We start from the raw sequence: 27,819 nt of genomic DNA, 5'->3' as shown, positions 1-27,819 counted from the left end.
TTAAACTGTACGCTTTGATCGTTCCCTGGTAGACTAGTAGTAGTTTCTGAAGCACATCTGGATGCATTCTGTAATCTGTGGACCTTCAGAGTGTTGATGAAACACAAAAATTGCTTCGGCATTGAACACAATAAGCACCATGCGGACTTTTCTCAATGGGAGTAATGTCTTAATCTGTCTACGCTTTGATCGTACACTGGAAGACTAGTAGTAGTTTCCAAAGCACATCTGGAGGCATTCTGTAATCTGTGGACCTTCAGAGTGTTAATGAAACACAAAAATTGCATCGGCATTGAACATTATAGCACCATGCGGACTTTTCTCCATGGGAGTAGTGTCTTAAAATGTGTAGGCTTTGATAGTTAACTGGAAGAGTAGTAGCAGTTTCCGAAGCACATCTGGTGGCATTCTGTAATCTGTGGACCTTCAGAGTGTTGATGAAACACAGAAATTAAATCGGTGTTGAACACAATAAGCACCATGCGAACTTATATACATGAGAGTAATGTCTTAAACTGTCTACGCATTGATCGTTCCCTGGAAGACTAGTAGTAGTTTCCGAAGCACATATGGAATCATTTTGTAATCTGTGGAACTTCACAGTGTTGATGAAACACAAAAACTGCATCGGTATTGAACACAATAAGCACCATGGGGACTTTTCTCCATGGGAGTAATGTCTTAAACTGTCTACGCTTTGATCGTATACTGGAAGACTAGTAGTAGTTCCCGAAGCACATCTGGAGGCATTCTGTAATCTGTGGACCTTCAGAGTGTTGATGAAACACAAAAATTGCTTCGGCATTGAACACAATAAGCACCATGCGGACTTTTCTCCATGGGAGTAATGTCTTAAACTTTCTACGCTTTGATCGTACACTGGAAGACTAGTAGTAGTTCCCGAAGCACATCTGGAGGCATTCTGTAATCTGTGGACCTTCAGAGTGTTGATGAAACACAAAAATTGCTTCGGCATTCAACACAATAAGCACCATGCGGACTTTTCTCCATGGGAGTAATGTCTTAAACTACGTTTTGATCGTTCCCTGGAAGACTAGTATTAGTTTTCGAAGCACATCTGGATGCATTCTGTAATCTGTGGAACTTCAGATTGTTGATGAAACACAGAAATTGAATCGGCATTGAACACAATAAGCACCATGCGGACTTTTCTCCATGGGAGTAATGTCTTAAACTGTCTACGCTTTGATCGTTAGCTGGAAGACTAGTAGTAGTTTCTGAAGTACATCTGGATGCATTCTGTAGCCTGAGGACCTTCAGATGTTGATGAAACACAAACATTGCATCGGCATTGGACACAATAAGCACCATGCGGACTTTTCTCCATGGGGTAATGTCTTAACTCTCTACGCTTTGATCGTACACTGGAAGACTAGTAGTAGTTTCCGAAGCAGATCTGGATGCATTCTATAATCTATGGACTTTCAGAGCGTTGATGAAACACAAAAATAGCATTGGCATTGAACACAATAAGAACCATGCGGACTTTTCTGCATGGGAGTAATGTCTTAAACTGTCTACGCTTTGATCGTTCCCTGGAAGACTAGTATTAGTTTCCGAAGCACATCTGGAGGTATTCTGTAATCTGTGGACCTTCAGAGACGCTGTGATCGTACACTGGAAGACAAGTAGTAGTTTCCGAAGCACATCTGGAGGCATTCTGTAATCTGTGGACCTTCAGAGTGTTAATGAAACACAGAAATTGCTTCGGCAGCGAACACAATAAGCACCATACGGACTTTTCTACATGAGAGAACTGTCTTAAACTGTCTACGCTTTGATCGTTCCCTGGATGATTAGTAGTAGTTTCCAAAGCACATCTGCAGGCATTCTATAATCTGTGAACCTTCAGAATGTTGATGAAACAAAGAAATTGAATCGGCATTGAACACAATAAGCACCATGCGGACTTTTCTCTATGGGAGTAATGTCTTAAACTGTCCATGATTTGATCGTTCCCAGGAAGGCTAGTAGTAGTTTCCGAAGCACATCTGGATGCATTCTGTAATCTTTGGACCTTCAGAGTGTTGATGAAACACAGAAATTGAATCGGAATTCAACACAATAAGCACCATGCGGAATTTTCTCCATGGGAGTAATGTCTTAAACTGTCTACGCTTTGATCGTTCCCTGGTAGACTAGTAGTAGCTTCTGAAGCACATCTGGATGCATTCTGTAATCTGTGGACCTACAGAGTGTTGGTGGAACACAGAAATTGCATCGGCATTGAACACAATAAGCACCATGCGGACTTTTCTCCATGGCAGTAATGTCTTAAACAGTCTACGCTTTGATCGTACACTGGAAGACTAGTAGTTGTTTCCGAAACACATCTGGAGGCATTCTGTAATATTGGACCTTCAGAGTGTTGATGAAACACAGAAATTGAATCGTCATTGAACACAATAAGCACCATGAGGACTTTTCTCCATGGGAGTAATGTCTTAAACTGTCTACGCTTTGATCGTACACTGGAAGACTAGTAGTAGTTTCCGAAGCACATCTGGAGGCATTCTGTAATCTTTGGACCTTCAGAGTGTTGATGAAACACTAAGATTGCATCGGCATTGAACACAATAAGCACCATGCGGACTTTTCCCCATGGGAGTAATGTCTTAAACTGTCTACGCTTTGATCGTACACTGGAAGACTAGTAGTAGTTTCCGAAGCACATCTGGAGGCATTCTGTAATCTGTGGACATTCAGAATGTTGATGAAACACTAAAATTGCATCGGCATTGAACACAATAAGAACCATGCGGACTTTTCTCCATGGGAGTAATGTCTTAAACAGTCTACGCTTTGATCGTACACCGAAAGACTAGTAGTTGTTTCCGAAACACATCTGGAGGCATTCTGTAATATTGGACCTTCAGAGTGTTGATGAAACACAGAAATTGAATCGTCATTGAACACAATAAGCACCATGCGGACTTTTCTCAATGGGAGTAATGTATTAACTGTCTACGCTTTGATCGTACACTGGAAGACTAGTAGTAGTTTCCGAAGCACATCTGGAGGCATTCTGTTATCTTTGGACCTTCAGAGTGTTGATGAAACACTAAGATTGCATCGGCATTGGACACAATAAGCACCATGCGGACTTTTCTCCATGGGAGTAATGTCTTAAACTGTTTACGCTTTGATCGTACACTGGAAGACTACTAGTAGTTTCCGAAGCACATCTTTAGGCATTCGGTAATCTGTGGACCTTCAGAGTGTTGATGAAAAACAAAAATTGCATCGGCATTGAACACAATAAGCACCATGCGGACTTTTCTCCATGGGAGTAATGTCTTAAACAGTCTACGCTTTGATCGTACACTGGAAGACTAGTAGTTGTTTCCGAAACACATCTGGAGGCATTCAGTAATATTGGACCTTCAGAGTGTTGATGAAACACAGAAATTGAATCGTCATTGAACACAATAAGCACCATGCGGACTTTTCTCCATGGGAGTAATGTCTTAAACTGTCTACGCTTTGATCGTACACTGGAAGACTAGTAGTAGTTTCCGAAGCAAATCTGGAGGCATTCTGTAATCTTTGGACCTTCAGAGTGTTGATGAAACACTAAGATTGCATCGGCATTGAACACAATAAGCACCATGCGGACTTTTCTCCATGGGAGTAATGTCTTAAACTGTTTACGCTTTGATCGTACACTGGAAGACTACTAGTAGTTTCCAAAGCACATCATTAGGCATTCGGTAATCTGTGGACCTTCAGAGTGTTGATGAAAAACAAAAATTGCATCGGCATTGAACACACTAAGCACCATGCGGACATTTCTCCATGTCAGTAATGTCTTAGACTGTCTACGCTTTGATCGTACACTAGAAGACTAGTAGTAGTTTTCGAAGCACATCTGGATGCATTCTGTAATCTGTGGACCTTCAGAGTGTTGATGAAACACAAAAATTGCATCGCCATTGAACACAATAAGCACCATGAGGATTTTTCTCCATGGGAGTAATGTCTTAAACTGTCTACGTTTTGATCGTACACTGGAAGAATAGTAGTAGTTTCCGAAGCACATCTGGAAGCATTCTGTAATCTGTGGACCTTCAGAGTGTTGATGAAACACAGAAATTGCATCGGCATTGAACACAATAAGCACCATGCGGACCTTTCTCCATGGGGTAATGTCTTAACTCTCTACGCTTTGATCGTACACTGGAAGACTAGTAGTAGTTTCCGAAGCAGATCTGGATGCATTCTGTAATCTGTGGACTTTCAGAGCGTTGATGAAACACAAAAATAGCATCGGCATTGAACACAATAAGAACCATGCGAACTTTTCTGCATGGGAGTAATGTGTTAAACTGTCTACGCTTTGATCGTTCCCTGGAAGACTAGTATTAGTTTCCGAAGCACATCTGGAGGTATTCTGTAATCTGTGGACCTTCAGAGTGTTGATGAAACACAAAAATTGCATCGGCATTAAACACAATAAGCACCATGCGGACTTTTCTCCATGTGAGTAATGTCTTAAACTGTCTACGCTGTGATCGTTCTCTGGTAGAGTAGTAGTAGCTTCTGAAGCATATCTGGATGCATTCTGTAATCTGTGGACCTACAGAGTGTTGGTGGAACACAGAAATTGCATCGGCATTGAACACAATAAGCACCATGCGGACTTTTCTCCATGGGAGTAATGTCTTAAACAGTCTACGCTTTGATCGTACACTGGAAGACTAGTAGTTGTTTCCGAAACACATCTGGAGGCATTCTGTAATATTGGACCTTCAGAGTGTAGATGAAACACAGAAATTGAATCGTCATTGAACACAATAAGCACCATGCGGACTTTTCTCCATGGGAGTAATGTCTTAAACTGTCTACGCTTTGATCGTACACTGGAAGACTAGTAGTTGTTTCCGAAGCACATCTGGAGGCATTCTGTAATCTTTGGACCTTCAGAGTGTTGATGAAACACTAAGATTGCATCGGCATTGAACACAATAAGCACCATGCGGACTTTTCCCCATGGGAGTAATGTCTTAAACTGTCTCCGCTTTGATCGTACACTGGAAGACTAGTAGTAGTTTCCGAAGCACATCTGGAGGCATTCTGTAATCTGTGGACATTCAGAATGTTGATGAAACACTAAAATTGCATCGGCATTGAACACAATAAGCTCCATGCGAACTTTCCTCCAGGGGAGTAAGGTCTTAAACTGTCTACGCTTTGATCGTACACTGGAAGACTAGTAGTAGTTTCTGAAGCACATCTGGATGCATTCTGTAATCTGTGGACCTTCAGAGTGTTGATCAAACACAGAAATTGCATCGGCATTGAACACAATAAGCACCATGCGGACCTTTCTCCATGGCAGTAATGTATTAAACTGTCAACGTTTTGATCGTTCCCTTTAAGAGTAGTAGTAGTTTCCGAAGCACATCTGGATGCATTCTGAAATCTGTGGACCTTCAGAGTGTTGATAACATACAAAAATTGCATCGGCATTAAACACAATAGGCACCAGGCGGACTTCTCACCATGGGAGCAATGTCTTAAACTGTCTACGCTTTGATCGTTCCCAGGAAGGCTAGTAGTAGTTTCCGAAGCAGATCTGGATGCATTCTGTAATCTGTGGACCTTCAGAGTGTTGATGAAACACAGAAATTGAATCGGCATTGAACACAATAAGCACCATGCGGACTTTTCTCCATGGGAGTAATGTCTTAAACTGTCTACGCTTTGATCGTTCCCTGGTAGACTAGTAGTAGCTTCTGAAGCACATCTAGATGCATTCTGTAATCTGTGGACCTACAGAGTGTTGGTGAAACACAGAAATTGCATCGGCACTGAACATAATACGCACCATGCGGACTTTTCTCCATGGGAGTAATGTCTTAAACTGTCTACGCTTTGATCGTACACTGGAAGACTAGTAGTAGTTTCCGAAGCACATCTGGAGGCATTCTGTAATCTGTGGACATTCAGAAAGTTGATGAAACACTAAAATTGCATCGGCATTGAACACAATAAGAACCATGCGACTTTTCTCCATGGGAGTAATGTCTTAAACAGTCTACGCTTTGATCGTACACTGGAAGACTAGTAGTTGTTTCCGAAACACATCTGGAGGCATTCTGTAATATTGGACCTTCAGAGTGTTGATGAAACACAGAAATTGAATCGTCATTGAACACAATAAGCACCATGCGGACTTTTCTCAATGGGAGTAATGTATTAACTGTCTACGCTTTGATCGTACACTGGAAGACTAGTAGTAGTTTCCGAAGCACATCTGGAGGCATTCTGTTATCTTTGGACCTTCAGAGTGTTGATGAAACACTAAGATTGCATCGGCATTGAACACAATAAGCACCATGCGGACTTTTCTCCATGGGAGTAATGTCTTAAACTGTTTACGCTTTGATCGTACACTGGAAGACTACTAGTAGTTTCCGAAGCACATCTTTAGGCATTCGGTAATCTGTGGACCTTCAGAGTGTTGATGAAAAACAAAAATTGCATCGGCATTGAACACAATAAGCACCATGCGGACTTTTCTACATGTGAGTAATGTCTTAAACAGTCTACGCTTTGATCGTACACTGGAAGACTAGTAGTTGTTTCCGAAACACATCTGGAGGCATTCTGTAATATTGGACCTTCAGAGTGTTGATGAAACACAGAAATTGAATCGTCATTGAACACAATAAGCACCATGCGGACTTTTCTCCATGGGAGTAATGTCTTAAACTGTCTACGCTTTGATCGTACACTGGGAGACTAGTAGTATTTTCCGAAGCAAATCTGGAGGCATTCTGTAATCTTTGACCTTCAGAGTGTTGATGAAACACTAAGATTGCATCGGCATTGAACACAATAAGCACCATGCGGACTTTTCTCCATGGGAGTAATGTCTTAAACTGTTTACGCTTTGATCGTACACTGGAAGACTACTAGTAGTTTCCGAAGCACATCATTAGGCATTCGGTAATCTGTGGACCTTCAGAGTGTTGATGAAAAACAAAAATTGCATCGGCATTGAACACACTAAGCACCATGCGGACTTTTCTCCATGTCAGTAATGTCTTAGACTGTCTACGCTTTGATCGTACACTAGAAGACTAGTAGTTGTTTCCGAAACACATCTGGAGGCATTCTGTAATCTTTGACCTTCAGAGTGTTGATGAAACACAGAAATTGCATCGGCATTGAACACAATAAGCACCATGCGGACCTTTCTCCATGGGGTAATGTCTTAACTCTCTACGCTTTGATCGTACACTGGAAGACTAGTAGTAGTTTCCGAAGCAGATCTGGATGCATTCTGTAATCTGTGGACTTTCAGAGCGTTGATGAAACACAAAAATAGCATCGGCATTGAACACAATAAGAACCATGCGAACTTTTCTGCATGGGAGTAATGTGTTAAACTGTCTACGCTTTGATCGTTCCCTGGAAGACTAGTATTAGTTTCCGAAGCACATCTGGAGGTATTCTGTAATCTGTGGACCTTCAGAGTGTTGATGAAACACAAAAATTGCATCGGCATTAAACACAATAAGCACCATGCGGACTTTTCTCCATGTGAGTAATGTCTTAAACTGTCTACGCTGTGATCGTTCTCTGGTAGACTAGTAGTAGCTTCTGAAGCACATCTGGATGCATTCTGTAATCTGTGGACCTACAGAGTGTTGGTGGAACACAGAAATTGCATCGGCATTGAACACAATAAGCACCATGCGAACTTTTCTCCATGGGAGTAATGTCTTAAACAGTCTACGCTTTGATCGTACACTGGAAGACTAGTAGTTGTTTCCGAAACACATCTGGAGGCATTCTGTAATATTGGACCTTCAGAGTGTAGATGAAACACAGAAATTGAATCGTCATTGAACACAATAAGCACCATGCGGACTTTTCTCCATGGGAGTAATGTCTTAAACTGTCTACGCTTTGATCGTACACTGGAAGACTAGTAGTAGTTTCCGAAGCACATCTGGAGGCATTCTGTAATCTTTGGACCTTCAGAGTGTTGATGAAACACTAAGATTGCATCGGCATTGAACACAATAAGCACCATTGCGACTTTTCCCCATGGGAGTAATGTCTTAAACTGTCTCCGCTTTGATCGTACACTGGAAGACTACTAGTAGTTTCCGAAGCACATCATTAGGCATTCGGTAATCTGTGGACCTTCAGAGTGTTGATGAAAAACAAAAATTGCATCGGCATTGAACACACTAAGCACCATGCGGACATTTCTCCATGTCAGTAATGTCTTAGACTGTCTACGCTTTGATCGTACACTAGAAGACTAGTAGTAGTTTTCGAAGCACATCTGGATGCATTCTGTAATCTGTGGACCTTCAGAGTGTTGATGAAACACAAAAATTGCATCGCCATTGAACACAATAAGCACCATGAGGATTTTTCTCCATGGGAGTAATGTCTTAAACTGTCTACGTTTTGATCGTACACTGGAAGAATAGTAGTAGTTTCCGAAGCACATCTGGAAGCATTCTGTAATCTGTGGACCTTCAGAGTGTTGATGAAACACAGAAATTGCATCGGCATTGAACACAATAAGCACCATGCGGACCTTTCTCCATGGGGTAATGTCTTAACTCTCTACGCTTTGATCGTACACTGGAAGACTAGTAGTAGTTTCCGAAGCAGATCTGGATGCATTCTGTAATCTGTGGACTTTCAGAGCGTTGATGAAACACAAAAATAGCATCGGCATTGAACACAATAAGAACCATGCGAACTTTACTGCATGGGAGTAATGTGTTAAACTGTCTACTCTTTGATCGTTCCCTGGAAGACTAGTATTAGTTTCCGAAGCACATCTGGAGGTATTCTGTAATCTGTGGACCTTCAGAGTGTTGATGAAACACAAAAATTGCATCGGCATTAAACACAATAAGCACCATGCGGACTTTTCTCCATGTGAGTAATGTCTTAAACTGTCTACGCTGTGATCGTTCTCTGGTAGACTAGTAGTAGCTTCTGAAGCATATCTGGATGCATTCTGTAATCTGTGGACCTACAGAGTGTTGGTGGAACACAGAAATTGCATCGGCATTGAACACAATAAGCACCATGCGGACTTTTCTCCATGGGAGTAATGTCTTAAACAGTCTACGCTTTGATCGTACACTGGAAGACTAGTAGTTGTTTCCGAAACACATCTGGAGGCATTCTGTAATATTGGACCTTCAGAGTGTAGATGAAACACAGAAATTGAATCGTCATTGAACACAATAAGCACCATGCGGACTTTTCTCCATGGGAGTAATGTCTTAAACTGTCTACGCTTTGATCGTACACTGGAAGACTAGTAGTAGTTTCCGAAGCACATCTGGAGGCATTCTGTAATCTTTGGACCTTCAGAGTGTTGATGAAACACTAAGATTGCATCGGCATTGAACACAATAAGCACCATGCGGACTTTTCCCCATGGGAGTAATGTCTTAAACTGTCTCCGCTTTGATCGTACACTGGAAGACTAGTAGTAGTTTCCGAAGCACATCTGGAGGCATTCTGTAATCTGTGGACATTCAGAATGTTGATGAAACACTAAAATTGCATCGGCATTGAACACAATAAGCTCCATGCGAACTTTCCTCCAGGGGAGTAAGGTCTTAAACTGTCTACGCTTTGATCGTACACTGGAAGACTAGTAGTAGTTTCTGAAGCACATCTGGATGCATTCTGTAATCTGTGGACCTTCAGAGTGTTGATCAAACACAGAAATTGCATCGGCATTGAACACAATAAGCACCATGCGGACCTTTCTCCATGGCAGTAATGTATTAAACTGTCAACGTTTTGATCGTTCCCTTTAAGAGTAGTAGTAGTTTCCGAAGCACATCTGGATGCATTCTGAAATCTGTGGACCTTCAGAGTGTTGATAACATACAAAAATTGCATCGGCATTAAACACAATAGGCACCAGGCGGACTTCTCACCATGGGAGCAATGTCTTAAACTGTCTACGCTTTGATCGTTTCCAGGAAGGCTAGTAGTAGTTTCCGAAGCAGATCTGGATGCATTCTGTAATCTGTGGACCTTCAGAGTGTTGATGAAACACAGAAATTGAATCGGCATTGAACACAATAAGCACCATGCGGACTTTTCTCCATGGGAGTAATGTCTTAAACTGTCTACGCTTTGATCGTTCCCTGGTAGACTAGTAGTAGCTTCTGAAGCACATCTAGATGCATTCTGTAATCTGTGGACCTACAGAGTGTTGGTGAAACACAGAAATTGCATCGGCACTGAACATAATACGCACCATGCGGACTTTTCTCCATGGGAGTAATGTCTTAAACTGTCTACGCTTTGATCGTACACTGGAAGACTAGTAGTAGTTTCCGAAGCACATCTGGAGGCATTCTGTAATCTGTGGACATTCAGAATGTTGATGAAACACTAAAATTGCATCGGCATTGAACACAATAAGAACCATGCGGACTTTTCTCCATGGGAGTAATGTCTTAAACAGTCTACGCTTTGATCGTACACTGGAAGACTAGTAGTTGTTTCCGAAACACATCTGGAGGCATTCTGTAATATTGGACCTTCAGAGTGTTGATGAAACACAGAAATTGAATCGTCATTGAACACAATAAGCACCATGCGGACTTTTCTCAATGGGAGTAATGTATTAACTGTCTACGCTTTGATCGTACACTGGAAGACTAGTAGTAGTTTCCGAAGCACATCTGGAGGCATTCTGTTATCTTTGGACCTTCAGAGTGTTGATGAAACACTAAGATTGCATCGGCATTGAACACAATAAGCACCATGCGGACTTTTCTCCATGGGAGTAATGTCTTAAACTGTTTACGCTTTGATCGTACACTGGAAGACTACTAGTAGTTTCCGAAGCACATCTTTAGGCATTCGGTAATCTGTGGACCTTCAGAGTGTTGATGAAAAACAAAAATTGCATCGGCATTGAACACAATAAGCACCATGCGGACTTTTCTCCATGTGAGTAATGTCTTAAACAGTCTACGCTTTGATCGTACACTGGAAGACTAGTAGTTGTTTCCGAAACACATCTGGAGGCATTCTGTAATATTGGACCTTCAGAGTGTTGATGAAACACAGAAATTGAATCGTCATTGAACACAATAAGCACCATGCGGACTTTTCTCCATGGGAGTAATGTCTTAAACTGTCTACGCTTTGATCGTACACTGGAAGACTAGTAGTAGTTTCCGAAGCAAATCTGGAGGCATTCTGTAATCTTTGACCTTCAGAGTGTTGATGAAACACTAAGATTGCATCGGCATTGAACACAATAAGCACCATGCGGACTTTTCTCCATGGGAGTAATGTCTTAAACTGTTTACGCTTTGATCGTACACTGGAAGACTACTAGTAGTTTCCGAAGCACATCATTAGGCATTCGGTAATCTGTGGACCGTCAGAGTGTTGATGAAAAACAAAAATTGCATCGGCATTGAACACACTAAGCACCATGCGGACTTTTCTCCATGTCAGTAATGTCTTAGACTGTCTACGCTTTGATCGTACACTAGAAGACTAGTAGTAGTTTTCGAAGCACATCTGGATGCATTCTGTAATCTGTGGACCTTCAGAGTGTTGATGAAACACAAAAATTGCATCGCCATTGAACACAATAAGCACCATGAGGATTTTTCTCCATGGGAGTAATGTCTTAAACTGTCTACGTTTTGATCGTACACTGGAAGAATAGTAGTAGTTTCCGAAGCACATCTGGAAGCATTCTGTAATCTGTGGACCTTCAGAGTGTTGATGAAACACAGAAATTGCATCGGCATTGAACACAATAAGCACCATGCGGACCTTTCTCCATGGGGTAATGTCTTAACTCTCTACGCTTTGATCGTACACTGGAAGACTAGTAGTAGTTTCCGAAGCAGATCTGGATGCATTCTGTAATCTGTGGACTTTCAGAGCGTTGATGAAACACAAAAATAGCATCGGCATTGAACACAATAAGAACCATGCGAACTTTTCTGCATGGGAGTAATGTGTTAAACTGTCTACGCTTTGATCGTTCCCTGGAAGACTAGTATTAGTTTCCGAAGCACATCTGGAGGTATTCTGTAATCTGTGGACCTTCAGAGTGTTGATGAAACACAAAAATTGCATCGGCATTAAACACAATAAGCACCATGCGGACTTTCCACCATGTGAGTAATGTCTTAAACTGTCTACGCTGTGATCGTTCTCTGGTAGACTAGTAGTAGCTTCTGAAGCACATCTGGATGCATTCTGTAATCTGTGGACCTACAGAGTGTTGGTGGAACACAGAAATTGCATCGGCATTGAACACAATAAGCACCATGCGAACTTTTCTCCATGGGAGTAATGTCTTAAACAGTCTACGCTTTGATCGTACACTGGAAGACTAGTAGTTGTTTCCGAAACACATCTGGAGGCATTCTGTAATATTGGACCTTCAGAGTGTAGATGAAACACAGAAATTGAATCGTCATTGAACACAATAAGCACCATGCGGACTTTTCTCCATGGGAGTAATGTCTTAAACTGTCTACGCTTTGATCGTACACTGGAAGACTAGTAGTAGTTTCCGAAGCACATCTGGAGGCATTCTGTAATCTTTGGACCTTCAGAGTGTTGATGAAACACTAAGATTGCATCGGCATTGAACACAATAAGCACCATGCGGACTTTTCCCCATGGGAGTAATGTCTTAAACTGTCTCCGCTTTGATCGTACACTGGAAGACTAGTAGTAGTTTCCGAAGCACATCTGGAGGCATTCTGTAATCTGTGGACATTCAGAATGTTGATGAAACACTAAAATTGCATCGGCATTGAACACAATACGCTCCATGCGAACTTTCCTCCAGGGGAGTAAGGTCTTAAACTGTCTACGCTTTGATCGTACACTGGAAGACTAGTAGTAGTTTCTGAAGCACATCTGGATGCATTCTGTAATCTGTGGACCTTCAGAGTGTTGATCAAACACAGAAATTGCATCGGCATTGAACACAATAAGCACCATGCGGACCTTTCTCCATGGCAGTAATGTATTAAACTGTCTACGTTTTGATCGTTCCCTTTAAGAGTAGTAGTAGTTTCCGAAGCACATCTGGATGCATTCTGTAATCTGTGGACCTTCAGAGTGTTGATGAAACACAGAAATTGAATCGGCATTGAACACAATAAGCACCATGCGGACTTTTCTCCATGGGAGTAATGTCTTAAACTGTCTACGCTTTGATCGTTCCCTGGTAGACTAGTAGTAGCTTCTGAAGCACATCTAGATGCATTCTGTAATCTGTGGACCTACAGAGTGTTGGTGAAACACAGAAATTGCATCGGCACTGAACATAATACGCACCATGCGGACTTTTCTCCATGGGAGTAATGTCTTAAACTGTCTACGCTTTGATCGTACACTGGAAGACTAGTAGTAGTTTCCGAAGCACATCTGGAGGCATTCTGTAATCTGTGGACATTCAGAATGTTGATGAAACACTAAAATTGCATCGGCATTGAACACAATAAGAACCATGCGGACTTTTCTCCATGGGAGTAATGTCTTAAACAGTCTACGCTTTGATCGTACACTGGAAGACTAGTAGTTGTTTCCGAAACACATCTGGAGGCATTCTGTAATATTGGACCTTCAGAGTGTTGATGAAACACAGAAATTGAATCGTCATTGAACACAATAAGCACCATGCGGACTTTTCTCAATGGGAGTAATGTATTAACTGTCTACGCTTTGATCGTACACTGGAAGACTAGTAGTAGTTTCCGAAGCACATCTGGAGGCATTCTGTTATCTTTGGACCTTCAGAGTGTTGATGAAACACTAAGATTGCATCGGCATTGAACACAATAAGCACCATGCGGACTTTTCTCCATGGGAGTAATGTCTTAAACTGTTTACGCTTTGATCGTACACTGGAAGACTACTAGTAGTTTCCGAAGCACATCTTTAGGCATTCGGTAATCTGTGGACCTTCAGAGTGTTGATGAAAAACAAAAATTGCATCGGCATTGAACACAATAAGCACCATGCGGACTTTTCTCCATGGGAGTAATGTCTTAAACAGTCTACGCTTTGATCGTACACTGGAAGACTAGTAGTAGTTTCTGAAGCACATCTGGATGCATTCTGTAATCTGTGGACCTTCAGAGTGTTGATCAAACACAGAAATTGCATCGGCATTGAACACAATAAGCACCATGCGGACCTTTCTCCATGGCAGTAATGTATTAAACTGTCTACGTTTTGATCGTTCCCTTTAAGAGTAGTAGTAGTTTCCGAAGCACATCTGGATGCATTCTGTAATCTGTGGACCTTCAGAGTGTTGATGAAACACAGAAATTGAATCGGCATTGAACACAATAAGCACCATGCGGACTTTTCTCCATGGGAGTAATGTCTTAAACTGTCTACGCTTTGATCGTTCCCTGGTAGACTAGTAGTAGCTTCTGAAGCACATCTAGATGCATTCTGTAATCTGTGGACCTACAGAGTGTTGGTGAAACACAGAAATTGCATCGGCACTGAACATAATACGCACCATGCGGACTTTTCTCCATGGGAGTAATGTCTTAAACTGTCTACGCTTTGATCGTACACTGGAAGACTAGTAGTAGTTTCCGAAGCACATCTGGAGGCATTCTGTAATCTGTGGACATTCAGAATGTTGATGAAACACTAAAATTGCATCGGCATTGAACACAATAAGAACCATGCGGACTTTTCTCCATGGGAGTAATGTCTTAAACAGTCTACGCTTTGATCGTACACTGGAAGACTAGTAGTTGTTTCCGAAACACATCTGGAGGCATTCTGTAATATTGGACCTTCAGAGTGTTGATGAAACACAGAAATTGAATCGTCATTGAACACAATAAGCACCATGCGGACTTTTCTCAATGGGAGTAATGTATTAACTGTCTACGCTTTGATCGTACACTGGAAGACTAGTAGTAGTTTCCGAAGCACATCTGGAGGCATTCTGTTATCTTTGGACCTTCAGAGTGTTGATGAAACACTAAGATTGCATCGGCATTGAACACAATAAGCACCATGCGGACTTTTCTCCATGGGAGTAATGTCTTAATCTGTTTACGCTTTGATCGTACACTGGAAGACTACTAGTAGTTTCCGAAGCACATCTTTAGGCATTCGGTAATCTGTGGACCTTCAGAGTGTTGATGAAAAACAAAAATTGCATCGGCATTGAACACAATAAGCACCATGCGGACTTTTCTCCATGGGAGTAATGTCTTAAACAGTCTACGCTTTGATCGTACACTGGAAGACTAGTAGTTGTTTCCGAAACACATCTGGAGGCATTCTGTAATATTGGACCTTCAGAGTGTTGATGAAACACAGAAATTGAATCGTCATTGAACACAATAAGCACCATGCGGACTTTTCTCCATGGGAGTAATGTCTTAAACTGTCTACGCTTTGATCGTACACTGGAAGACTAGTAGTAGTTTCCGAAGCACATCTGGAGGCATTCTGTAATCTTTGGACCTTCAGAGTGTCGATGAAACACTAAGATTGCATCGGCATTGAACACAATAAGCACCATGCGGACTTTTCTCCATGGGAGTAATGTCTTAAACTGTTTACGCTTTGATCGTACACTGGAAGACTACTAGTAGTTTCCGAAGCACATCATTAGGCATTCGGTAATCTGTGGACCTTCAGAGTGTTGATGAAAAACAAAAATTGCATCGGCATTGAACACACTAAGCACCATGCGGACTTTTCTCCATGTCAGTAATGTCTTAGACTGTCTACGCTTTGATCGTACACTAGAAGACTAGTAGTAGTTTTCGAAGCACATCTGGATGTATTCTGTAATCTGTGGACCTTCAGAGTGTTGATGAAACACAAAAATTGCATCGCCATTGAACACAATAAGCACCATGATGATTTTTCTCCGTGGGAGTAATGTCTTAAACTGTCTACGTTTTGATCGTACACTGGAAGAATAGTAGTAGTTTCCGAAGCACATCTGGAAGCATTCTGTAATCTGTGGACCTTCAGAGTGTTGATGAAACACAGAAATTGCATCGGCATTGAACACAATAAGCACCATGCGGACCTTTCTCCATGGGGTAATGTCTTAACTCTCTACGCTTTGATCGTACACTGGAAGACTAGTAGTAGTTTCCGAAGCAGATCTGGATGCATTCTGTAATCTGTGGACTTTCAGAGCGTTGATGAAACACAAAAATAGCATCGGCATTGAACACAATAAGAACCATGCGAACTTTTCTGCATGGGAGTAATGTCTTAAACTGTCTACGCTTTGATCGTTCCCTGGAAGACTAGTATTAGTTTCCGAAGCACATCTGGAGGTATTCTGTAATCTGTGGACCTTCAGAGTGTTGATGAAACACAAAAATTGCATCGGCATTAAACACAATAAGCACCATGCGGACTTTTCTCCATGTGAGTAATGTCTTAAACTGTCTACGCTGTGATCGTTCCCTGGTAGACTAGTAGTAGCTTCTGAAGCACATCTGGATGCATTCTGTAATCTGTGGACCTACAGAGTGTTGGTGGAACACAGAAATTGCATCGGCATTGAACACAATAAGCACCATGCGGACTTTTCTCCATGGGAGTAATGTCTTAAACAGTCTACGCTTTGATCGTACACTGGAAGACTAGTAGTTGTTTCCGAAACACATCTGGAGGCATTCTGTAATATTGGACATTCAGAGTGTAGATGAAACACAGAAATTGAATCGTCATTGAACACAATAAGCACCATGCGGACTTTTCTCCATGGGAGTAATGTCTTAAACTGTCTACGCTTTGATCGTACACTGGAAGACTAGTTGTAGTTTCCGAAGCACATCTGGAGGCATTCTGTAATCTTTGGACCTTCAGAGTGTTGATGAAACACTAAGATTGCATCGGCATTGAACACAATAAGCACCATGCGGACTTTTCTCCATGGGAGTAATGTCTTAAACTGTCTACGCTTTGATCGTACACTGGAAGACTAGTAGTAGTTTCCGAAGCACATCTGGAGGCATTCTGTAATCTTTGGACCTTCAGAGTGTCGATGAAACACTAAGATTGCATCGGCATTGAACACAATAAGCACCATGCGGACTTTTCTCCATGGGAGTAATGTCTTAAACTGTTTACGCTTTGATCGTACACTGGAAGACTACTAGTAGTTTCCGAAGCACATCATTAGGCATTCGGTAATCTGTGGACCTTCAGAGTATTGATGAAAAACAAAAATTGCATCGGCATTGAACACACTAAGCACCATGCGGACTTTTCTCCATGTCAGTAATGTCTTAGACTGTCTACGCTTTGATCGTACACTAGAAGACTAGTAGTAGTTTTCGAAGCACATCTGGATGTATTCTGTAATCTGTGGACCTTCAGAGTGTTGATGAAACACAAAAATTGCATCGCCATTGAACACAATAAGCACCATGATGATTTTTCTCCGTGGGAGTAATGTCTTAAACTGTCTACGTTTTGATCGTACACTGGAAGAATAGTAGTAGTTTCCGAAGCACATCTGGAAGCATTCTGTAATCTGTGGACCTTCAGAGTGTTGATGAAACACAGAAATTGCATCGGCATTGAACACAATAAGCACCATGCGGACCTTTCTCCATGGGGTAATGTCTTAACTCTCTACGCTTTGATCGTACACTGGAAGACTAGTAGTAGTTTCCGAAGCAGATCTGGATGCATTCTGTAATCTGTGGACTTTCAGAGCGTTGATGAAACACAAAAATAGCATCGGCATTGAACACAATAAGAACCATGCGAACTTTTCTGCATGGGAGTAATGTCTTAAACTGTCTACGCTTTGATCGTTCCCTGGAAGACTAGTATTAGTTTCCGAAGCACATCTGGAGGTATTCTGTAATCTGTGGACCTTCAGAGTGTTGATGAAACACAAAAATTGCATCGGCATTAAACACAATAAGCACCATGCGGACTTTTCTCCATGTGAGTAATGTCTTAAACTGTCTACGCTGTGATCGTTCCCTGGTAGACTAGTAGTAGCTTCTGAAGCACATCTGGATGCATTCTGTAATCTGTGGACCTACAGAGTGTTGGTGGAACACAGAAATTGCATCGGCATTGAACACAATAAGCACCATGCGGACTTTTCTCCATGGGAGTAATGTCTTAAACAGTCTACGCTTTGATCGTACACTGGAAGACTAGTAGTTGTTTCCGAAACACATCTGGAGGCATTCTGTAATATTGGACATTCAGAGTGTAGATGAAACACAGAAATTGAATCGTCATTGAACACAATAAGCACCATGCGGACTTTTCTCCATGGGAGTAATGTCTTAAACTGTCTACGCTTTGATCGTACACTGGAAGACTAGTTGTAGTTTCCGAAGCACATCTGGAGGCATTCTGTAATCTTTGGACCTTCAGAGTGTTGATGAAACACTAAGATTGCATCGGCATTGAACACAATAAGCACCATGCGGACTTTTCCCCATGGGAGTAATGTCTTAAACTGTCTACGCTTTGATCGTACACTGGAAGACTAGTAGTAGTTTCCGAAGCACATCTGGAGGCATTCTGTAATCTGTGGACATTCAGAATGTTGATGAAACACTAAAATTGCATCGGCATTGAACACAATAAGCACCATGCGAACTTTCCTCCAGGGGAGTAAGGTCTTAAACTGTCAACGCTTTGATCGTACACTGGAAGACTAGTAGTAGTTTCTGAAGCACATCTGGATGCATTCTGTAATCTGTGGACCTTCAGAGTGTTGATCAAACACAGAAATTGCATCGGCATTGAACACAATAAGCACCATGCGGACCTTTCTCCATGGCAGTAATGTATTAAACTGTCTACGTTTTGATCGTTCCCTTTAAGAGTAGTAGTAGTTTCCGAAGCACATCTGGATGCATTCTGAAATCTGTGCACCTTCAGAGTGTTGATAACATACAAAAATTGCATCGGCATTAAACACAATAGGCACCAGGCGGACTTCTCACCATGGGAGCAATGTCTTAAACTGTCTACGCTTTGATCGTTCCCAGGAAGGCTAGTAGTAGTTTCCGAAGCAGATCTGGATGCATTCTGTAACCTGTGGACCTTCAGAGTGTTGATGAAACACAGAAATTGAATCGGCATTGAACACAATAAGCACCATGTCGACTTTTCTCCATGGGAGTAATGTCTTAAACTGGCTACGCTTTGATCGTTCCCTGGTAGACTAGTAGTAGCTTCTGAAGCACATCTGGATGCATTCTGTAATCTGTGGACCTACAGAGTGTTGGTGAAACACAGAAATTGCATCGGCACTGAACATAATACGCACCATGCGGACTTTTCTCCATGGGAGTAATGTCTTAAACTGTCTACGCTTTGATCGTACACTGGAAGACAAGTAGTAGTTTCCGAAGCACATCTGGACGCATTCTGTAATCTGTGGACCTTCGGAGTGTTGATGAAACACAAAAATTGCATCGGCATTGAACATAATAAGTACAATGCGGATTTTTCTCTATGAGAGTAATGTCTTAAACTGTCTACGCTTTGATCATACACTGGAAGGCTAGTAGTAGTTTCCGAAGCACAACTGGAAGCATTCTGTAATCTGTAGACCTTCAAAGTGTTGATGAAACACAAAAATTGCATCGGCATTAAACACAATAAGCACCATACGAACTTTTCTAAATGGGAGTAATGTCTTAATCTGTCTACGCTTTGATCGTACACTGGAAGACTAGTAGTAGTTTCTGAAGCACATCTGGATGGATTCTGTAACCTGAGGACCTTCAGATGTTGATGAAACACAAAAATTGCATCGGCATTGAACACAATAAGCACCATGCGGACTTTTCTCCACAGGGTAATGTCTTAAACTCTCTACGCTTTGATCGTACACTGGAAGACTAGTAGTAGTTTCCGAAGCAGATCTGGATGCATTCTGTAATCTGTGGACCTTCAGAGTGTTGATGAAACACAAAAATTGCATCGGCATTAAACACAATAAGCACCAGGCGGACTTTTCTCCATGTGAGTAATGTCTTAAACTGTCTACGCTGTGATCGTACACTGGAAGACTAGTAGTAGTTTCCGAAGCACTTCTGGAGGCATTCTGTAATCTGTGCACCTTCAGAGTGTTGATGAAACACAAAAATTGCATCGGCATTGAACACAATAAGCACCATGCGGACTTTTCTCCATGGGAGTAGTGTTTTAAAATGTGTAGGCTTTGATAGTTAACTGGAAGAATAGTAGTAGTTTCCGAAGCACATCTGGAGGCATTCTGTAATCTGTGGACATTCAGAATGTTGATGAAACACTAAAATTGCATCGGCATTGAACACAATAAGCACCATGCGAACTTTCCTCCAGGGGAGTAAGGTCTTAAACTGTCTACGCTTTGATCGTACACTGGAAGACTAGTAGTAGTTTCTGAAGCACATCTGGATGCATTCTGTAATATGTGGACCTACAGAGTGTTGGTGAAACACAGAAATTGCATCGGCACTGAACATAATACGCACCATGCGGACTTTTCTCCATGGGAGTAATGTCTTAAACTGTCTACGCTTTGATCGTACACTGGAAGACAAGTAGTAGTTTCCGAAGCACATCTGGACGCATTCTGTAATCTGTGGACCTTCGGAGTGTTGATGAAACACAAAAATTGCATCGGCATTGAACATAATAAGTACAATGCGGATTTTTCTCTATGAGAGTAATGTCTTAAACTGTCTACGCTTTGATCATACACTGGAAGACTAGTAGTAGTTTCCGAAGCACAACTGGAAGCATTCTGTAATCTGTAGACCTTCAAAGTGTTGATGAAACACAAAAATTGCATCGGCATTAAACACAATAAGCACCATACGAACTTTTCTAAATGGGAGTAATGTCTTAATCTGTCTACGCTTTGATCGTACACTGGAAGACTAGTAGTAGTTTCTGAAGCACATCTGGATGCATTCTGTAATCTGTGGACCTTCAGAGTGTTGATCAAACACAGAAATTGCATCGGCATTGAACACAATAAGCACCATGCGGACCTTTCTCCATGGCAGTAATGTATTAAACTGTCTACGTTTTGATCGTTCCCTTTAAGAGTAGTAGTAGTTTCCGAAGCACAACTGGAAGCATTCTGTAATCTGTAGACCTTCAAAGTGTTGATGAAACACAAAAATTGCATCGGCATTAAACACAATAAGCACCATACGAACTTTTCTAAATGGGAGTAATGTCTTAATCTGTCTACGCTTTGATCGTACACTGGAAGACTAGTAGTAGTTTCTGAAGCACATCTGGATGGATTCTGTAACCTGAGGACCTTCAGATGTTGATGAAACACAAAAATTGCATCGGCATTGAACACAATAAGCACCATGCGGACTTTTCTCCACAGGGTAATGTCTTAAACTCTCTACGCTTTGATCGTACACTGGAAGACTAGTAGTAGTTTCCGAAGCAGATCTGGATGCATTCTGTAATCTGTGGACCTTCAGAGTGTTGATGAAACACAAAAATTGCATCGGCATTAAACACAATAAGCACCAGGCGGACTTTTCTCCATGTGAGTAATGTCTTAAACTGTCTACGCTGTGATCGTACACTGGAAGACTAGTAGTAGTTTCCGAAGCACTTCTGGAGGCATTCTGTAATCTGTGCACCTTCAGAGTGTTGATGAAACACAAAAATTGCATCGGCATTGAACACAATAAGCACCATGCGGACTTTTCTCCATGGGAGTAGTGTTTTAAAATGTGTAGGCTTTGATAGTTAACTGGAAGAATAGTAGTAGTTTCCGAAGCACATCTGGAGGCATTCTGTAATCTGTGGACATTCAGAATGTTGATGAAACACTAAAATTGCATCGGCATTGAACACAATAAGCACCATGCGAACTTTCCTCCAGGGGAGTAAGGTCTTAAACTGTCTACGCTTTGATCGTACACTGGAAGACTAGTAGTATTTTCTGAAGCACATCTGGATGCATTCTGTAATCTGTGGACCTTCAGAGTGTTGATCAAACACAGAAATTGCATCGGCATTGAACACAATAAGCACCATGCGGACCTTTCTCCATGGCAGTAATGTATTAAACTGTCTACGTTTTGATCGTTCCCTTTAAGAGTAGTAGTAGTTTCCGAAGCACATCTGGATGCATTCTGAAATCTGTGGACCTTCAGAGTGTTGATAAAATACAAAAATTGCATCGGCATTAAACACAATAGGCACCAGGCGGACTTCTCACCATGGGAGCAATGTCTTAAACTGTCTACGCTTTGATCGTTCCCAGGAAGGCTAGTAGTAGTTTCCGAAGCAGATCTGGATGCATTCTGTAATCTGTGGACCTTCAGAGTGTTGATGAAACACAGAAATTGAATCGGCATTGAACACAATAAGCACCATGCGGACTTTTCTCCATGGGAGTAATGTCTTAAACTGGCTACGCTTTGATCGTTCCCTGGTAGACTAGTAGTAGCTTCTGAAGCACATCTGGATGCATTCTGTAATCTGTGGACCTACAGAGTGTTGGTGAAACACAGAAATTTCATCGGCACTGAACATAATACGCACCATGCGGACTTTTCTCCATGGGAGTAATGTCTTAAACTGTCTACGCTTTGATCGTACACTGGAAGACAAGTAGTAGTTTCCGAAGCACATCTGGACGCATTCTGTAATCTGTGGACCTTCGGAGTGTTGATGAAACACAAAAATTGCATCGGCATTGAACATAATAAGTACAATGCGGATTTTTCTCTATGAGAGTAATGTCTTAAACTGTCTACGCTTTGATCATACACTGGAAGACTAGTAGTAGTTTCCGAAGCACAACTGGAAGCATTCTGTAATCTGTAGACCTTCAAAGTGTTGATGAAACACCAAAATTGCATCGGCATTAAACACAATAAGCACCATACGAACTTTTCTAAATGGGAGTAATGTCTTAATCTGTCTACGCTTTGATCGTACACTGGAAGACTAGTAGTAGTTTCTGAAGCACATCTGGATGGATTCTGTAACCTGAGGACCTTCAGATGTTGATGAAACACAAAAATTGCATCGGCATTGAACACAATAAGCACCATGCGGACTTTTCTCCACAGGGTAATGTCTTAAACTCTCTACGCTTTGATCGTACACTGGAAGACTAGTAGTAGTTTCCGAAGCAGATCTGGATGCATTCTGTAATCTGTGGACCTTCAGAGTGTTGATGAAACACAAAAATTGCATCGGCATTAAACACAATAAGCACCATGCGGACTTTTCCCCATGGGTGTAATGTCTTAAACTGTCTACGCTTTGATCGTACACTGGAAGACTAGTAGTAGCTTCCGAAGCACATCTGGAGGCATTCTGTAATCTGTGGACATTCAGAATGTTGATGAAACACTAAAATTGCATCGGCATTGAACACAATAAGCACCATGCGAACTTTCCTCCAGGGGAGTAAGGTCTTAAACTGTCTACGCTTTGATCGTACACTGGAAGACTAGTAGTAGTTTCTGAAGCACATCTGGATGCATTCTGTAATCTGTGGACCTTCAGAGTGTTGATCAAACACAGAAATTGCATCGGCATTGAACACAATAAGCACCATGCGGACCTTTCTCCATGGCAGTAATGTATTAAACTGTCTACGTTTTGATCGTTCCCTTTAAGAGTAGTAGTAGTTTCCGAAGCACATCTGGATGCATTCTGAAATCTGTGGACCTTCAGAGTGTTGATAACATACAAAAATTGCATCGGCATTAAACACAATAGGCACCAGGCGGACTTCTCACCATGGGAGCAATGTCTTAAACTGTCTACGCTTTGATCGTTCCCAGGAAGGCTAGTAGTAGTTTCCGAAGCAGATCTGGATGCATTCTGTAATCTGTGGACCTTCAGAGTGTTGATGAAACACAGAAATTGAATCGGCATTGAACAGAATAAGCACCATGCGGACTTTTCTCCATGGGAGTAATGTCTTAAACTGTCTACGCTTTGATCGTTCCCTGGTAGACTAGTAGTAGCTTCTGAAGCACATCTGGATGCATTCTGTAATCTGTGGACCTACAGAGTGTTGGTGAAACACAGAAATTTCATCGGCACTGAACATAATACGCACCATGCGGACTTTTCTCCATGGGAGTAATGTCTTAAACTGTCTACGCTTTGATCGTACACTGGAAGACAAGTAGTAGTTTCCGAAGCACATCTGGACGCATTCTGTAATCTGTGGACCTTCGGAGTGTTGATGAAACACAAAAATTGCATCGGCATTGAACATAATAAGTACAATGCGGATTTTTCTCTATGAGAGTAATGTCTTAAACTGTCTACGCTTTGATCATACACTGGAAGACTAGTAGTAGTTTCCGAAGCACAACTGGAAGCATTCTGTAATCTGTAGACCTTCAAAGTGTTGATGAAACACCAAAATTGCATCGGCATTAAACACAATAAGCACCATACGAACTTTTCTAAATGGGAGTAATGTCTTAATCTGTCTACGCTTTGATCGTACACTGGAAGACTAGTAGTAGTTTCTGAAGCACATCTGGATGGATTCTGTAACCTGAGGACCTTCAGATGTTGATGAAACACAAAAATTGCATCGGCATTGAACACAATAAGCACCATGCGGACTTTTCTCCACAGGGTAATGTCTTAAACTCTCTACGCTTTGATCGTACACTGGAAGACTAGTAGTAGTTTCCGAAGCAGATCTGGATGCATTCTGTAATCTGTGGACCTTCAGAGTGTTGATGAAACACAAAAATTGCATCGGCATTAAACACAATAAGCACCATGCGGACTTTTCCCCATGGGTGTAATGTCTTAAACTGTCTACGCTTTGATCGTACACTGGAAGACTAGTAGTAGCTTCCGAAGCACATCTGGAGGCATTCTGTAATCTGTGGACATTCAGAATGTTGATGAAACACTAAAATTGCATCGGCATTGAACACAATAAGCACCATGCGAACTTTCCTCCAGGGGAGTAAGGTCTTAAACTGTCTACGCTTTGATCGTACACTGGAAGACTAGTAGTAGTTTCTGAAGCACATCTGGATGCATTCTGTAATCTGTGGACCTTCAGAGTGTTGATCAAACACAGAAATTGCATCGGCATTGAACACAATAAGCACCATGCGGACCTTTCTCCATGGCAGTAATGTATTAAACTGTCTACGTTTTGATCGTTCCCTTTAAGAGTAGTAGTAGTTTCCGAAGCACATCTGGATGCATTCTGAAATCTGTGGACCTTCAGAGTGTTGATAACATACAAAAATTGCATCGGCATTAAACACAATAGGCACCAGGCGGACTTCTCACCATGGGAGCAATGTCTTAAACTGTCTACGCTTTGATCGTTCCCAGGAAGGCTAGTAGTAGTTTCCGAAGCAGATCTGGATGCATTCTGTAATCTGTGGACCTTCAGAGTGTTGATGAAACACAGAAATTGAATCGGCATTGAACAGAATAAGCACCATGCGGACTTTTCTCCATGGGAGTAATGTCTTAAACTGTCTACGCTTTGATCGTTCCCTGGTAGACTAGTAGTAGCTTCTGAAGCACATCTGGATGCATTCTGTAATCTGTGGACCTACAGAGTGTTGGTGAAACACAGAAATTGCATCGGCACTGAACATAATACGCACCATGCGGACTTTTCTCCATGGGAGTAATGTCTTAAACTGTCTACGCTTTGATCGTACACTGGAAGACTAGTAGTAGTTTCCGAAGCACATCTGGAGGCATTCTGTAATCTGTGGACATTCAGAATGTTGATGAAACACTAAAATTGCATCGGCATTGAACACAATAAGAACCATGCGGACTTTTCTCCATGGGAGTAATGTCTTAAACAGTCTACGCTTTGATCGTACACTGGAAGACTAGTAGTTGTTTCCGAAACACATCTGGAGGCATTCTGTAATATTGGACCTTCAGAGTGTTGATGAAACACAGAAATTGAATCGTCATTGAACACAATAAGCACCATGCGGACTTTTCTCAATGGGAGTAATGTATTAACTGTCTACGCTTTGATCGTACACTGGAAGACTAGTAGTAGTTTCCGAAGCACATCTGGAGGCATTCTGTTATCTTTGGACCTTCAGAGTGTTGATGAAACACTAAGATTGCATCGGCATTGAACACAATAAGCACCATGCGGACTTTTCTCCATGGGAGTAATGTCTTAAACTGTTTACGCTTTGATCGTACACTGGAAGACTACTAGTAGTTTCCAAAGCACATCTTTAGGCATTCGGTAATCTGTGGACCTTCAGAGTGTTGATGAAAAACAAAAATTGCATCGGCATTGAACACAATAAGCACCATGCGGACTTTTCTCCATGGGAGTAATGTCTTAAACAGTCTACGCTTTGATCGTACACTGGAAGACTAGTAGTTGTTTCCGAAACACATCTGGAGGCATTCTGTAATATTGGACCTTCAGAGTGTTGATGAAACACAGAAATTGAATCGTCATTGAACACAATAAGCACCATGCGGCCTTTTCTGCATGGGAGTAATGTCTTAAACTGTCTACGCTTTGATCGTACACTGGAAGACTAGTAGTAGTTTCCGAAGCACATCTGGAGGCATTCTGTAATCTTTGGACCTTCAGAGTGTTGATGAAACACTAAGATTGCATCGGCATTGAACACAATAAGCACCATGCGGACTTTTCTCCATTTGAGTAATGTCTTAAACTGTTTACGCTTTGATCGTACACTGGAAGACTACTAGTAGTTTCCGAAGCACATCATTAGGCATTCGGTAATCTGTGGACCTTCAGAGTGTTGATGAAAAACAAAAATTGCATCGGCATTGAACACACTAAGCACCATGCGGACTTTTCTCCATGTCAGTAATGTCTTAGACTGTCTACGCTTTGATCGTACACTAGAAGACTAGTAGTAGTTTTCGAAGCACATCTGGATGCATTCTGTAATCTGTGGACCTTCAGAGTGTTGATGAAACACAAAAATTGCATCGCCATTGAACACAATAAGCACCATGATGATTTTTCTCCATGGGAGTAATGTCTTAAACTGTCTACGTTTTGATCGTACACTGGAAGAATAGTAGTAGTTTCCGAAGCACATCTGGAAGCATTCTGTAATCTGTGGACCTTCAGAGTGTTGATGAAACACAGAAATTGCATCGGCATTGAACACAATAAGCACCATGCGGACCTTTCTCCATGGGGTAATGTCTTAACTCTCTACGCTTTGATCGTACACTGGAAGACTAGTAGTAGTTTCCGAAGCAGATCTGGATGCATTCTGTAATCTGTGGACTTTCAGAGCGTTGATGAAACACAAAAATAGCATCGGCATTGAACACAATAAGAACCATGCGAACTTTTCTGCATGGGAGTAATGTCTTAAACTGTCTACGCTTTGATCGTTCCCTGGAAGACTAGTATTAGTTTCCGAAGCACATCTGGAGGTATTCTGTAATCTGTGGACCTTCAGAGTGTTGATGAAACACAAAAATTGCATCGGCATTAAACACAATAAGCACCATGCGGACTTTTCTCCATGTGAGTAATGTCTTAAACTGTCTACGCTGTGATCGATCCCTGGTAGACTAGTAGTAGCTTCTGAAGCACATCTGGATGCATTCTGTAATCTGTGGACCTACAGAGTGTTGGTGGAACACAGAAATTGCATCGGCATTGAACACAATAAGCACCATGCGGACTTTTCTCCATGGGAGTAATGTCTTAAACAGTCTACGCTTTGATCGTACACTGGAAGACTAGTAGTTGTTTCCGAAACACATCTGGAGGCATTCTGTAATATTGGACATTCAGAGTGT

Source organism: Schistocerca gregaria, chromosome 9 (genome assembly GCF_023897955.1).
Source record: "Schistocerca gregaria isolate iqSchGreg1 chromosome 9, iqSchGreg1.2, whole genome shotgun sequence".
Classification (NCBI taxonomy): Eukaryota; Metazoa; Arthropoda; class Insecta; order Orthoptera; family Acrididae; genus Schistocerca; species Schistocerca gregaria.
This window is presented reverse-complemented; position numbering follows the sequence as displayed.